Raw genomic sequence first — 13,267 nt, 5'->3', positions numbered from 1 at the left:
TGGCCGAAGTTGCTTAACCCCTTTTAGGAAACGGGTCAAATCCGGATGAGCTGCTAGACGGATACCATTCACTTCAGCTCTGAAGCAGGAGAGGGCGGCTACTTGGACCTTGAGTGAGTTGAGAGAAAGCCCCTTCATCAAACAGTCCTGTAGAAACTCTAGGATCATGGGAATTCTGGCTGTCCATGGGAGAGTTCCGCAGTCCTCATACCAGGCTTCGAATATTCTCCAGATCCGTATGTATGACAGGGATGTGGAAAACTTGTGCGCTCGGAGCAGGGTGTCAATCACGGGTTTCGAGTAACCACGCTTCTTCAGGTGAGTCCTCTCAAGGGCCAAACCGTAAGAGAGAATCGAGATGGACCTTCGTGAAGGATTGGGCCCTGCTGCAGAAGATCCCTGTGTGGAGGTAGGCACAGAAGGCTCCCCGCCAGGAATCTTTGCATGTCTGCGTACCATGGGCGTCTTGGCCAATCCGGGGCTACTAGTAGAACTAGTCCCCTGTGGTGTTCTATCTTGCAGATGACCTTGCCCAGTAGTGGCCATGGGGGGAAGGCGTACAGTAAGACTTCCACTGGCCAGGTCTGGACCAGGGCATCGATTCCTTGGGAGTGTAGCTCTTGTCTGCGGCTGAAGAACCTGGGGACCTGGGCACTGAGGTAGGTGGCCAGTAGATCCATGGCTGGCAGGCCCCAGCGATTCACTATCAGTTGGAAGGCTGTGGTCGACAGTGTCCATTCCTCCGGGTCCAGGCTCTCACTGCTACGGAAATCTGCTGAGATGTTGTCTTTTCCTGTGATGTGGGAGACCGAGATCCCTGGTAGGTTTATTTCCACCCATGCCATGAGAAGATCTATCTCCAGGGACACCTGCTGGCTCCTGGTTCCTCCCTGGCAGTTGATGTAGGCCACCGTTGTGGCGTTGTCCGACATTTCTCGAATCGCTTTGCCTTGGAGTCTGTGGCTGAATCGCAGGAAAGCTAGTTTGACTGCTCGAGCTTCCAGGCGGTTTATGTTCCATCCCACTTCTTCCTTGCTCCATTGTCCCTGGACCATCAGTTCCTAACAGAGAGATCCCCATCCTCGCAGGCTCGCATCCGTGGTGAGCAAGATCCAGTTCGGTGGGGATAGGTTTACTCCTCTGCTTAGATGGTCTTCTTGTAGCCACCACTGAAGCTGAGAACATACCTCTGTTGGTAGTTGGAGGCAAATTGAGTAGTCCTGGGACAGAGGGTTCCAGCGTGAGAATAAGGACCACTAGAGGGGTCACATGTGGGCCCTTGCCCATTGAATGACCTCCAGGGTTGATGCTATGAGGCCTAGGACTTGAAGATAGTCCCATGCTCTGGGGCACGCATTGGTCATCAATTGTCATAGCTTTTCCATCAGCTTCCTTCTCCTTGGGGGAGGAATAAAGACTTTGTTCTGTTTGGTGTCGAACCGGGTCCCCAGGTACTCCAGAGACTGGGAGGGCTGCAGACTGCTCTTGCCTGTGTTCACGACCCAACCAAGCTCCTGCAGTAGGTTCTTGACTTTGCTGGTCACCTGCTGGCTCTCTTCTGAAGACTTTGCCCTGATCAGCCAGTCATCTAGGTAAGGGTGTACCAAGACTCCTTCCTTTCTTAGTGTTGCCGCCACGACCACCATAATTTTGGAGAATGTTCTGGCGGCGGGTGCCAGGCTGAAGGGTAGCACTCGGAACTGGTAATGGTGACCCAGTATCGCAAAGCGTAGAAAACGCTGGTGCTCTTGATGGACTGGAATGTGAAGGTAGGCTTCGGAGAGATCCAGGGAGGTCAGGAACTCCCCTGGTTGTACTGCCATTATTATGGAGCGAAGGGTCTCCATGCGGAAGTGTAGAATCCACAGATGGTGATTGACGTTCTTTAGGTCCAAGATGGGCCGGAATGATCCTTCCTTCTTGGGAACGATAAAATAGATGAAATAGCGCACCGTACTTTGTTCGCTTTAGAGGTCACGTCAGCAGACCAATTTCGCAGCCATAACTATCTTCTGGCTGCCACTACTGAGGCTACTCATCTGGCTGAGGTACGAACTAGGTCTGAGCCGGCATCCGTCAGGAAGGCTGCTGCAGGTTCCATCGTCTAGCCAGTATGCATTCCGGAGTTATTTGCCTCTCGAGAGAGGAGCAAGCAGGAACGTGCCACCAGTGTGCAGCAGGAAGCAATCTGCAGTGACATTGCTGTTGCGTCGAAGGCTTGCTTAAGCATGGATTCCAATCTTCTGTCCTGAATGTCCTTCAATGCAGCCCCTCCCTCAACGGGAATGGTTGTTTGCTTTGAGACACCGCAGAGCATGGCGTCCACTTTTGGAAAGCGCAGGCGTTCCTTGGCCGCTGGTTCCAGAGGGTATAAGGTTTCCAAGGCCCGACCTCCCTTAAAGCTGGCCTCCGGGGCATCCCACTCCAGGTCAATCAGTTCCTGGATGGCTTCCATCATCGGGAAGTAGCATGAGGCTTTACGAAGGGACACCAGAATGGGGTTCTTCTTTGGTTCCGTCATAGGGTCAATGCCTGGAATACCCAGAGTCTTCAGAGTCTGGGAAACAAGGGCTGGTAATTCATCCTTGTGGAAGAAACGAAGCATGGTTCAGTATGGTTCCAGGCCTGGAGGGATTTCTCCTTCTTCTAGGGAGCTGTCATCATCATCTGAGGTATCCAGGTCTCTGTCCGGGAGACTCTTAGTTAGGCAAGGCATTCAGGTATGGCCGGGAGGATTTTGTGCTTCCGGCAGGGGTTGAGCCTTTGTTGCAGCCGGGGCTGATTGAGCCTGTACAAAGGCTTGCAGCTCTTGGTAAAATTCTAACCAGGAGAAGGTCCCTGGGTCCATGTTAATCCCAGGGGGAGTCAGAGTAGGGGCCCCTGAGGTGCCCTCCTGTGGAGAAGTCATCTCGGAGTTGCATGGGTCCGGGGAGCTATCGAATGTAGTAGCTCCAGACCCGTCTTCAGACAGTGATGGACCGGGCTTTGGACCCTCCTAGGCTTCTTCACAAAGCTGAAATAGGCAGGACTCTAGTTCAGGCTCCATGGCTCTTATGTGGCAGGCTGTGCAAAGAGATTGCCTTCTGGCCTTCTTAGACGCTGATGCCATTGACACTATGTCTAGGCGCACAAGTAAATAGTTTCACTGCGTGCGAGAAATTTGTGCGTGACTGTAGTTATGCGCACAGTATTTGGGCATGGCCGTAGTTATGCGCGGCTCGGTTGTGCGCAGCTATGCGCGCGACTCTAAGGGATGCGCACAAGTTATGCGCATCAGCCTCCAGATTGTCCTGCGCGTACCTCCGAGGGGACCACCCCTGCGTGTAAGTTGGACCCTTGCACCGGATTGGGGCCTAGCCTAACCAAGGCTGCTCAATCCGATTGGTGCTCCCTTTTTAACTTGCCGGAAGCAGAGTCAGTACGGCGATCCGAGCTCTGGAGACCGGAGACCTGAACTTAAAGTTTCCTTCTTATCTGGTCTCGATGCTTACCGCTTGTGCATCGGACGGTCTCCAGCTCTGGGGGGAGAGGGTTTTACCTTCACCGCCGTGCTCGGATGTGCACCCGCTGCCTTTCAGCCACTCTGGGGGCTAAGTCCACGCCGGGACCAAGACACACCTCTGAGGAATATCAGGGATCACCTCAGGAATTCTCAACTGGGGGAGGGACCCTTAGGTATTACTGCAGAAGAGCAGGGCTCGATTGTCTTATGGTAAATTTATCTTCATGTTGTACTTTTCTTAACACTGTGCTAGTGTGTGGGATAGTGTCCGCACACTAGGAGACGGAGAGATACTGAGGAAGTGAGGTCAGTGCAGGGGTATATGTACCCAGGATGACATCAGCTCTGAAATCTGACTCCGTCTCCCATCTGCTAGCAGAGGAGCACATAACCCACTGGTCTGAGTCCATCTGGCTACACGCTAGGAAATCAGAACTTGCTCATATAAAACCCTGTTTCTGTGTGGAAGTGAGTATATTTTGAAACATGCATGCTTAACTGAACTCATCAATTTGCTGAAATGTCTCTCCATTTCACCCAGTCTTTCTCCAGGTCATCAAGACCCTCCTAGTTTTTCACTCTGAACTCCTCCAGTTCCCCCAGACCTCACATCCAATCAATAATAAACAATAGTTGAACCTGTTCTCAATTACGCATGATTAGTATGTGTAAAATTACGCAAATAAGTTGACATGTACATGAGCAAGTCTCTTATAAAATATCAACTCGCATATGTAACTTTTGGCTCCCACCCTCTGAATGCTTCTAGACCACTCCCTTTTTTTGCCCATAAATGTGAGCATGAGACCAACACTTATGCATATATTTCTGTTTTAAAAATAGCATGTATGTGAGTATATGCTACTTATGTGCGCATATGCACATAAGTAGCATATACTCCAGTTCCTACCTCCAGTTCCCTTCCTTTCCACAACCCCTTATCCCACTAAACCAAAGATGCGCACCTTCCCCATCCCCATTATCAGAAATCCCTACAAAAACCGTACTAAACCCACTACCCTCCCTACCATCCAACAGAAGAGGCTGATTCCCATTATGATCTCACCCATCACTCAATTCCTCGGCCTCTCTCTTTTTTCGCTAACTCTTTGCAATGCCCAATCTCTCACGAAAAAAACCCACATCCTCAACGACTATCTATTGGACTTCCAACCTGACATATGTGCAATTACAGAAACCTGGCTGAAACCCATTGACATAGCTTTAACCAACCAACTACCTATACAGCTCTATGACCTATTCTCAATCCCTAGACTTAAAAAAAGAGGCAGCGGACTACTATTAGCTGCTAAAAAAGAACGAAGATTAACTCCCCAATATACAAATTCAGCATCCAAACTCGAATTCGCTGTCTTCAAATCAAAACATCTTCAAATATGTCTAATCTACGCCCCTCTGGGGCTCCTAGACTCAGACCCCTCTCCCCTAATTGAACGCATTGCCAAACACATCAACACGGACGCCCCAGCCATCATCATGGGAGACTTCAACTTACACGTTGACTCTACTCCTCAATCCCCCAACTGCAAAACTCTACTATCCTCCCTCAGTTACATGGGCTTCAAACAAATCATAAACAGTCCCACTCACAAAGCAGGACACACCTTGGATCTAATCTTCATAAATGCAGGCTTTACTCTCTCCTCCACGCCTATATGCTCCCCAGTTCCATGGTCTGACCACTGGATGATCACTACTGACCTAGAGATTACAGAGATCCCATCCCTCTCTTTCCCCAAAACTACAATTCAATTCAGGAAACCCTGCACCATGGACAACCTCAGCTCTCATCTCTCCAGAGAACTAGTTCATCTTGATCTCTCAGATGCAGACTCGGCCACTGCTTCATGGTTCAATATCACCAACAATGTAGCAGAACAAACATGCCCCATAACAACGAAAGTACTAAACCCCTCCCCAGATAATAGAAAACCCTGGTTCACACCGGAACTGAAGATACTCAAACAAGAACTAAGAAGCAGAGAACATAAATGGTGCAAAAATCCCTCCACAACGACATTGGCCGCCTACAAATCCCACATGCACAGTTACAGGAACTCCATCCTCCACACAAAGAGAGATTTCTTCGCCCGAAAAATCCATCACTTCATCTTTGACCCAAAGGCCTTGTTCTCCTACGTCACTGTTCTCACTAAACCTTCCCCACCTACTATCCCCGATGACCAAGCACTACTCAAATCTACAGAACACACTACTTATTTTGAGAAAAAAATTACTAACCTTATAGCCCCGCTTATCTCATCCAATCTCCAGCCCCCACCCCCTTACACCCCTGCCAACCACCGGACAACAAACTTTGAATCATTCGAACCAACTTCATCCCTTGAGATAGAAACCATGCTCAAGAAGATGAAACCCTCCTCTCACCCGTCGGACCCTATACCTTCAAAACTACTCATCTCCATCCCAAAAACCATCGCTAAGCCTCTGGCAGAAATCATCAGTTGCTCTTTATCACAAGGATTAGTACCAGACTCTCTAAAACTTGCCATTCTCAAACATAAGAACATAAGAATATGCCATACTGGGTCAGACCAAGGGTCCATCAAGCCCAGAATCCTGTTTCCAACAGTGGCCAATCCAGGCCATAAGAACCTGGCAAGTATCCAAAAACTAAGTCTATTCCATGTTACCATTGCTAATGGCAGTGGCTATTCTCTAAGTCAGAGCTTTCCAAACTGTGTGTCGGGACACGTTAGTGTGTCGCCTGCAGTGTGCAGGTGTGTCGCGCAAGCCCGGTCAACTCTGATGCGAGTTTGGGCTTTTTTTTTTTCTAGAGATTCACTTTTTTTTTTCAGTTTATGGGTTGCTTATTATTGGGTGATTTTTGCTGTCAATCGCGTTTTTTGGGGGGGCTTGGTGGGTGGAACGAGCCCAGCCATCCTTGCATTGGCTGCTGCTGCCGATGAGGCCTGGCCATGAGGAGTACTGACTGCAAGCAGCAGTGTCTGGTGATCATGGAAGGGAGTGAAGCACTTAACTGGCAACAATCAAAAAGACGTATATGAGTGTGGGGGCCAGATATGTGCTGGGGAGAGAGAGATGAGTGAGTTGGGGGCAAACGTGCTGGGGGGACAGACATGTGCTTGAGGGGGAGAGATATGAGTGTGTGGGGGCCAGACATGTGCTGGGGGGAGGAGAGAGATGAGTGTGTGGGGGACAGACAATTTGTTTTATTATTGTTTCTCATAAATTATAACAATAACATGAATCTTGGAATATATATTTTTAATATAAATTTAAGGTTTTCATGAGATAGGTTGTGTCGTGAAACATTTTATTTATGTATATATTTAAGGAAACATACAAAAATTGTCAAAATATGTTTCGTTTGTTTAACCTTTAACCTCTGGTTTACTAGTAGACTGAATTACCGTGTCGTGAAATTATGTTTGTCTAAAAAGTGTGTCACCAACATGAAAAGTTTGGAAAGCTCTGCTCTAAGTGAACTTAATAGCAGGTAATAGACTTCTCCTCCAAGAACTTATCCAATCCTTTTTTAAACACAGCTATACTAACTGCACTAACTACATCCTCTGGCAACAAATTCCAGAGTTTAATTGTGCGTTGAGTAAAAAAGAACTCTCTCAGATTAGTTTTAAATGTGCCCAATGCTAACTTCATGGAGTGCCCCCTAGTCTTTCTACTATCCGAAAGAGTAAATAACCAATTCACATCTACCCGTTCTAGACCTCTCATGATTTTAAACATCTCTATCATATCCCCCTTCAGCCGTCTCTTCTCCAAGCTGAAAAGTCCTAACCTCTTTAGTCTTTCCTCATAGGGGAGTTGTTCCATTCCCCTTATCATTTTGGTAGCCCTTCTCTGTACCTTCTCCATCACAATTATATCTTTTTTGAGATGCGGCGACCAGAATTGTACACAGTATTCAAGGTGCGGTCTCACCATGGAGCGATACAGAGGCATTATGACATTTTCCGTTTTATTCATCATTCCTTTTCTAATAATTCCCAACATTCTGTTTGCTTTTTTGACTGCCGCAGCACACTGCACCGACGATTTCAATGTGGTATCCAATATGACACCTAGATCTCTTTCTTAGGTTGCTACAACCTAATATGGAACCCAACATTGTGTAATTATATCATGGGTTATTTTTCCCTATATGCATCACCTTGCACTTATCCACATTAAATTTCATCTGCCATTTGGATGCCCAATTTTCCAGTCTCACAAGGTCTTCCTGCAATTTATCACAATCTGCTTGTGATTTAACTACTCTGAACAATTTTGTGTCATCTGCAAATTTGATTATCTCACTCGTCGTATTTCTTTCCAGATCATTTATAAATATATTGAAAAGTAAGGGTCCCAATACAGATCCCTGAGGCACTCCACTGCTCACTCCCTTCCACTGAGAAAATTGTCCATTTAATCCTACTCTTTGTTTCCTGTCTTTTAGCCAGTTTGCAATCCACGAAAGGACATCGCCACCTATCCCATGACTTTTTACTTTTCCTAGAAGACTCTCATGAGGAACTTTGTCAAACGCCTTCTGAAAATCCAAGTATACTATATCTACCGGTTCACCTTTATCCACATGTTTATTAACTCCTTCAAAAAAGTGAAGCAGATTTGTGAGGCAAGACTTGCCCTGGGTAAAGCCATGCTGACTTTGTTCCATTAAACCATGTCTTTCTATATGTTCTGTGATTTTGATGTTTAGAACACTTTCCACTATTTTTCCTGGCACTGAAGTCAGGCTAACCGGTCTGTAGTTTCTCGGATCGCCCCTGGAGCTCTTTTTAAATATTGGGGTTACATTTGCTATCCTCCAGTCTTCAGGTACAATGGATGATTTTAATAATAGGTTACACATTTTTACTAGGTCTGAAATTTCATTTTTTAGTTCCTTCAGAACTCTGGGGTGTATATCATCTGGTCCAGGTGATTTACTACTCTTCAGTTTGTCAATCAGGCCTACCACATCTTCTAGGTTCACCGTGATTTGATTCAGTCCATCTGAATCATTACCCATGAAAACCTTCTCCAGTACGGGTACCTCCCCAACATCCTCTTCAGTAAACACCGAAGCAAAGAAATCATTTAATCTTTCCACGATGGCCTTATCTTCTGTAAGTGCCCTTTAACCCCTTGATCATCTAACGGTCCAACTGACTCCCTCACAGGCTTTCTGCTTCGGATATATTTAAAAAAGCTTTTACTGTGAGTTTTTGCCTCTACAGCCAACTTCTTTTCAAATTCTCTCTTAGGCTTTCTTATCAATGTCTTACATTTAATTTGCCAACGTTTATGCTTTATCTTATTTTCTTCTGTTGGATCCTTCTTCCAATTTTTGAATGAAGATCTTTTGGCTAAAATAGCTTCTTTCACCTCCCCTTTTAACCATGCCGGTAATCGTTTTGCCTTATTTCCACCTTTCTTAATGTGTGGAATACATCTGGACTGTGCTTCTAGAATGGTATTTTTTAACAATGACCACGCCTCTTGGACATTTTTTACTTTTGTAGCTGCTCGTTTCAATTTTTTTCTAACAATTTTTCTCATTTTATCAAAGTTTCCCTTTTGAAAGTTTAGCACGAGAACCTTGGATTTGCACACTGTTCCTCTTCCAGTCATTAAATCAAATTTGATCATATTATGATCACTATTGCCAAGGGGCTCACCACCGTTACCTCTCTCACCAAGTCCTGTGCTCCACTGAGAATTAGATCTAAAATTGCTCCCTCTCTCGTCAGTTCCATAAACCAATTGCTCCATAAAGCTCCATAAATTGCTCTCAATCAACAAACCCAAATATCAATTTCTCTCCTGACGTCAGGGATCTAGGAGCTTGGCTTGACAACAATCTAAACTAAAAAAGTTTATAAATATTACCACAAAGGACTGCTTTTACAAATTACAAGTACTCAGAAAACTAAAACCCCTCCTACACTTCAATGATTTCAGGCTAGTACTCCAATCCATCATACTATCCAAGCTAGATTACTGTAACTCCCTTCTACTCGGACTCCCCACAAATACAATCAAACCCTTACAGATGGTACAGAACGCCGCCGCCAGAATCCACACAAACACCAACAAAAGAGAACATATCACTCCAATCCTCCGTAACCTTCACTGGCTTCCCATAAAACATAGGATCCTCTTCAAAGTTCTTACAATCGTTCACAAAACGACTCACAGACTCGCGCCCATCATGCTAAGCACACAACTTCAACCTCATACATCCTCCAGATCCATCAGAAGCGCCTACAAAGGCACACTGTATGCCCCACCTGCAAAAACACTACTAAGGAAACGAGCACTATCTTCAGCAGGCCCCCACCAATGGAACGCGCTCCCCCCAGATCTAAGACTTGAACCTAGTCATCAGGATTTAAAAAAAACAAACTAAAAACCTGGCTCTTCCGCCAAGCCTTTCCAGACACTTAACGCTGCCTAGATGCTCGCATTCTCGCGTAATATATATTCAGTAATCAATCACATCAACCAGTCCCCTCGTTCCCTATTAAGATACTATGCTTTATTGTATATACTGCGCTTATACATACTTTATCGTATATAATATATACTTTATTGTATATACTGTGCTTCATTGTTTTACTTTATTTTTACTTTATTTTTCAACACTATGATACCTATTGTTTTATTTGTTACTATAATATGTTATTGTGTTCAAAAGTTTTTCTTGTAACTATTCTATGCCATGTTCAATTTGTACTTTGTTTTATAGTTATATGTAAAGCCCCTCCCTTTTGGGCATTTCACTGTTTTATGTAAACCGGAGTGATTTGTATCTGATACAAGAACCTCGGTATATAAAAATTAAAAATAAATAAATAAACAAAAATAAAGCTATCATTTATTCCATCCAGGAACGTTATCTCTCTAGCGTGTCTCGATGATACATTTACCCAGTCAATATTGGGGTAATTGAAGTCTCCCATTATTACCGCATTACCAATTTGGTTAGCTTCCCTAATTTCTCTTAGCATTTCACTGTCCGTCTCACCATCTTGACCAGGTGGACGGTAGTATACCCCTATCACTATAGTCTTTCCCGACACACAAGGGATTTCTACCCATAAAGATTCAATTTTGTATTTAGTCTCATGCAGGATGTTTATCCTGTTGGACTCTATGCCATCCCGGACATAAAGCGCCACATCTCCTCCCGAGTGCTCCTCTCTGTCATTGTGATATAATTTGTATCCCGGTATAGCACTGTCCCATTGGTTATCCTCTTTCCACCATGTCTCTGAGATGCCAATTAAGTCTATGTCATCATTCACTGCTATACATTCTAATTCTCCCATCTTACTTAGACTTCTGGCATTAGCAAACAAACATTTCAAGTTTGTTTTTTGTTTGTATTTTCATTCTGCTTTTTAACTGATAGGGATAAGTTAGAATTTTTTTTAGCTCAGGTGAGTTTTTAGTTACAGGCAATTGGACTACTTTTCAAATTATTGGAACCTCACTGTCGGGATGCCCTAATTCTAATAATCATTAGTATCCTTTGAAGATACCTCTCTCCGAACCATGCGCTGCTGAGCGACTGTCGGCTTTCCCTTTTGTTCTAGTTTAAAAGCTGCTCTATCTCCTTTTTAAAAATTAGCGCCAGCAATCTGGTTCCACCCTGGTTAAGGTGGAGCCCATCCCTTCGGAAGAGACTCCCCCTTCCCCAAAAGGTTCCCCAGTTCCTAACAAAACTGAATCCCTCTTCCTTGCACCATCATCTCATCCACGCATTGAGACTCCGGAGCTCTGCCTGCCTCTGGTGACCTGACCCCGTTAACTTTCGCCCTATAGTTAACCTACCTTTTATCGCTAAACTCATGGAAAAAATCGTCAACAATCAACTCACAGAATACCTCGACGAACACAAGATCCTTGCCCCCGCTCAGTTCAGATTCCGCAAATCGTTAAATACTGAATCCCTCTTAATCTCGCTCACGGACACCATTCTCCTGGGCCTAGAAAAAAGACAACCATATCTTCTCGCACTTGTAGATATTTCTGCAGCTTTCGACACTGTGAAACACTCAATGCTCATAGATCGACTCTCAGACATTGGCATCACAGGAACTGCACTCAGCTGGTTCAAGTCATTCCTTAGCAACAGGAACTTCAAGGTCAGAATCAACAACAAAGAATCCCACCCGGTCAGCTCCATCCTGGGAGTCCCACAAGGATCATTTCTCTCCCCGACGCTTTTCAACATCTACCTTCTCCCGCTCTGCCATCTACTTGCAAGTCTAAAGATAACTCATTTTATCTACGCCGACGATGTGCAAATCCTCATCCCGATCACGGATTCCCTCTCCAAAACCCTCAGTTTCTGGAACAGTTGTCTACATTCTATCAACCACCTCCTCACCAGCCTCAACTTAGTCCTCAACACTAACAAAACTGAGATCCTGACCAACACCAACAAAGGAGAGCATATTACTCCCATCCTTCGGAATCTTTATTGGCTCTCCATCAAATTCAGAATTCTCCACAAAGTCCTCACGATGATTCACAAATCCATTTAAACATCCCTCTTCGACTCCACACGTCCTCTAGACCAATAAGAACAGCTTACAAAGGCACTCTGTATCCCCCCCTGCCAAGACCTCTCTAAGGAAACGTGCCCTATCAACAGTGGGTCCCCCACAATGGAATGCTCTCCCCCCTGATCTCCGTCAGGAACCTTGCCCGTTGACCTTCAAAAAAAAGCTTAAAACGTGGCTCTTCAGACAAGCATTTCCCTAAAGGATGATCGTTCTCACACCCATGACAGGACAGGACGCTTTTATTGACCCTTGATAGGGCCTCTCTCCTGCTGGCAGGCTCTGCCACTCACTAGCTCACATTTATCAAATATTTTATCACCGATTGGTGTAATCTTCAACCCAAACTTCCTCTTCTCGTGGCCCCAACCTCCCATCCCTAGCGAAAGCTTTTCAACTTATTAGAGAACCAGCAATCTCTTAGGCTCCTGTTGTAATTCTCTTGTTAACCTACTATTAGCTTCCCCACCTGAGGTAATCCTCTTGCTAATCTACCATAAGCAATTGCTACCCCCTCGCATACCAGATCCTTACCCTCCTTCTACCACAGAAGTAACTCTGAATACCTCAGAGAAGGTGGTGGTCATTTCGGTTCCGTTTCACTCTTGTACGTTATTTATATTATATATTAGCAGTTTGTATTTAACATCCTGGGTCCCAGTTCGATGTAAGGGGCGTGGGATAAACACTATGGATCCATAAAGTCTAGAGGACATGAATGAAGAGTGGGTGACTTGCGGGAATGACGGCTACTACCTGGAGATAATACCCTTATTCAATAAACATACACACGGTTAATGCGACTCCAACATTGCTCTAAGCTTCAACGGCAAGAGGAAATGTGGAAAAAGATTTGCATTCACAAAAAGCGGGGAGTAGCTTGCTTGTTACAGCGGTTACTACCCCAAACCAAATAAGCCTGATACTTCACTTTCAATGCATAACCAGCATAGCTCTCTGCTTCAACGGCAGGGGAGAAAGTGTGATACTCGTGCATATCCAGCATAGCTCTCTGCTTCAACGGCAGGGGAGAAAGTCTGATACTTCGTGCATATCCAGCATAGCTCTCTGCTTCAACGGCAGGGGGAATGAAGAAAAGTGGATCTATATACAGACAACAACCAACAAGGACTGAATCACATAGTCTGGGTAAACAAGCATGGGTGTAGCTTGCTTATTGTGG

This window comes from Rhinatrema bivittatum, chromosome 5 (assembly GCF_901001135.1).
Source record: "Rhinatrema bivittatum chromosome 5, aRhiBiv1.1, whole genome shotgun sequence".
NCBI classification, from domain to species: domain Eukaryota; kingdom Metazoa; phylum Chordata; class Amphibia; order Gymnophiona; family Rhinatrematidae; genus Rhinatrema; species Rhinatrema bivittatum.
The sequence above is the reverse complement of the archived record's forward strand: the minus strand, read 5'-3'. Positions refer to the sequence as shown.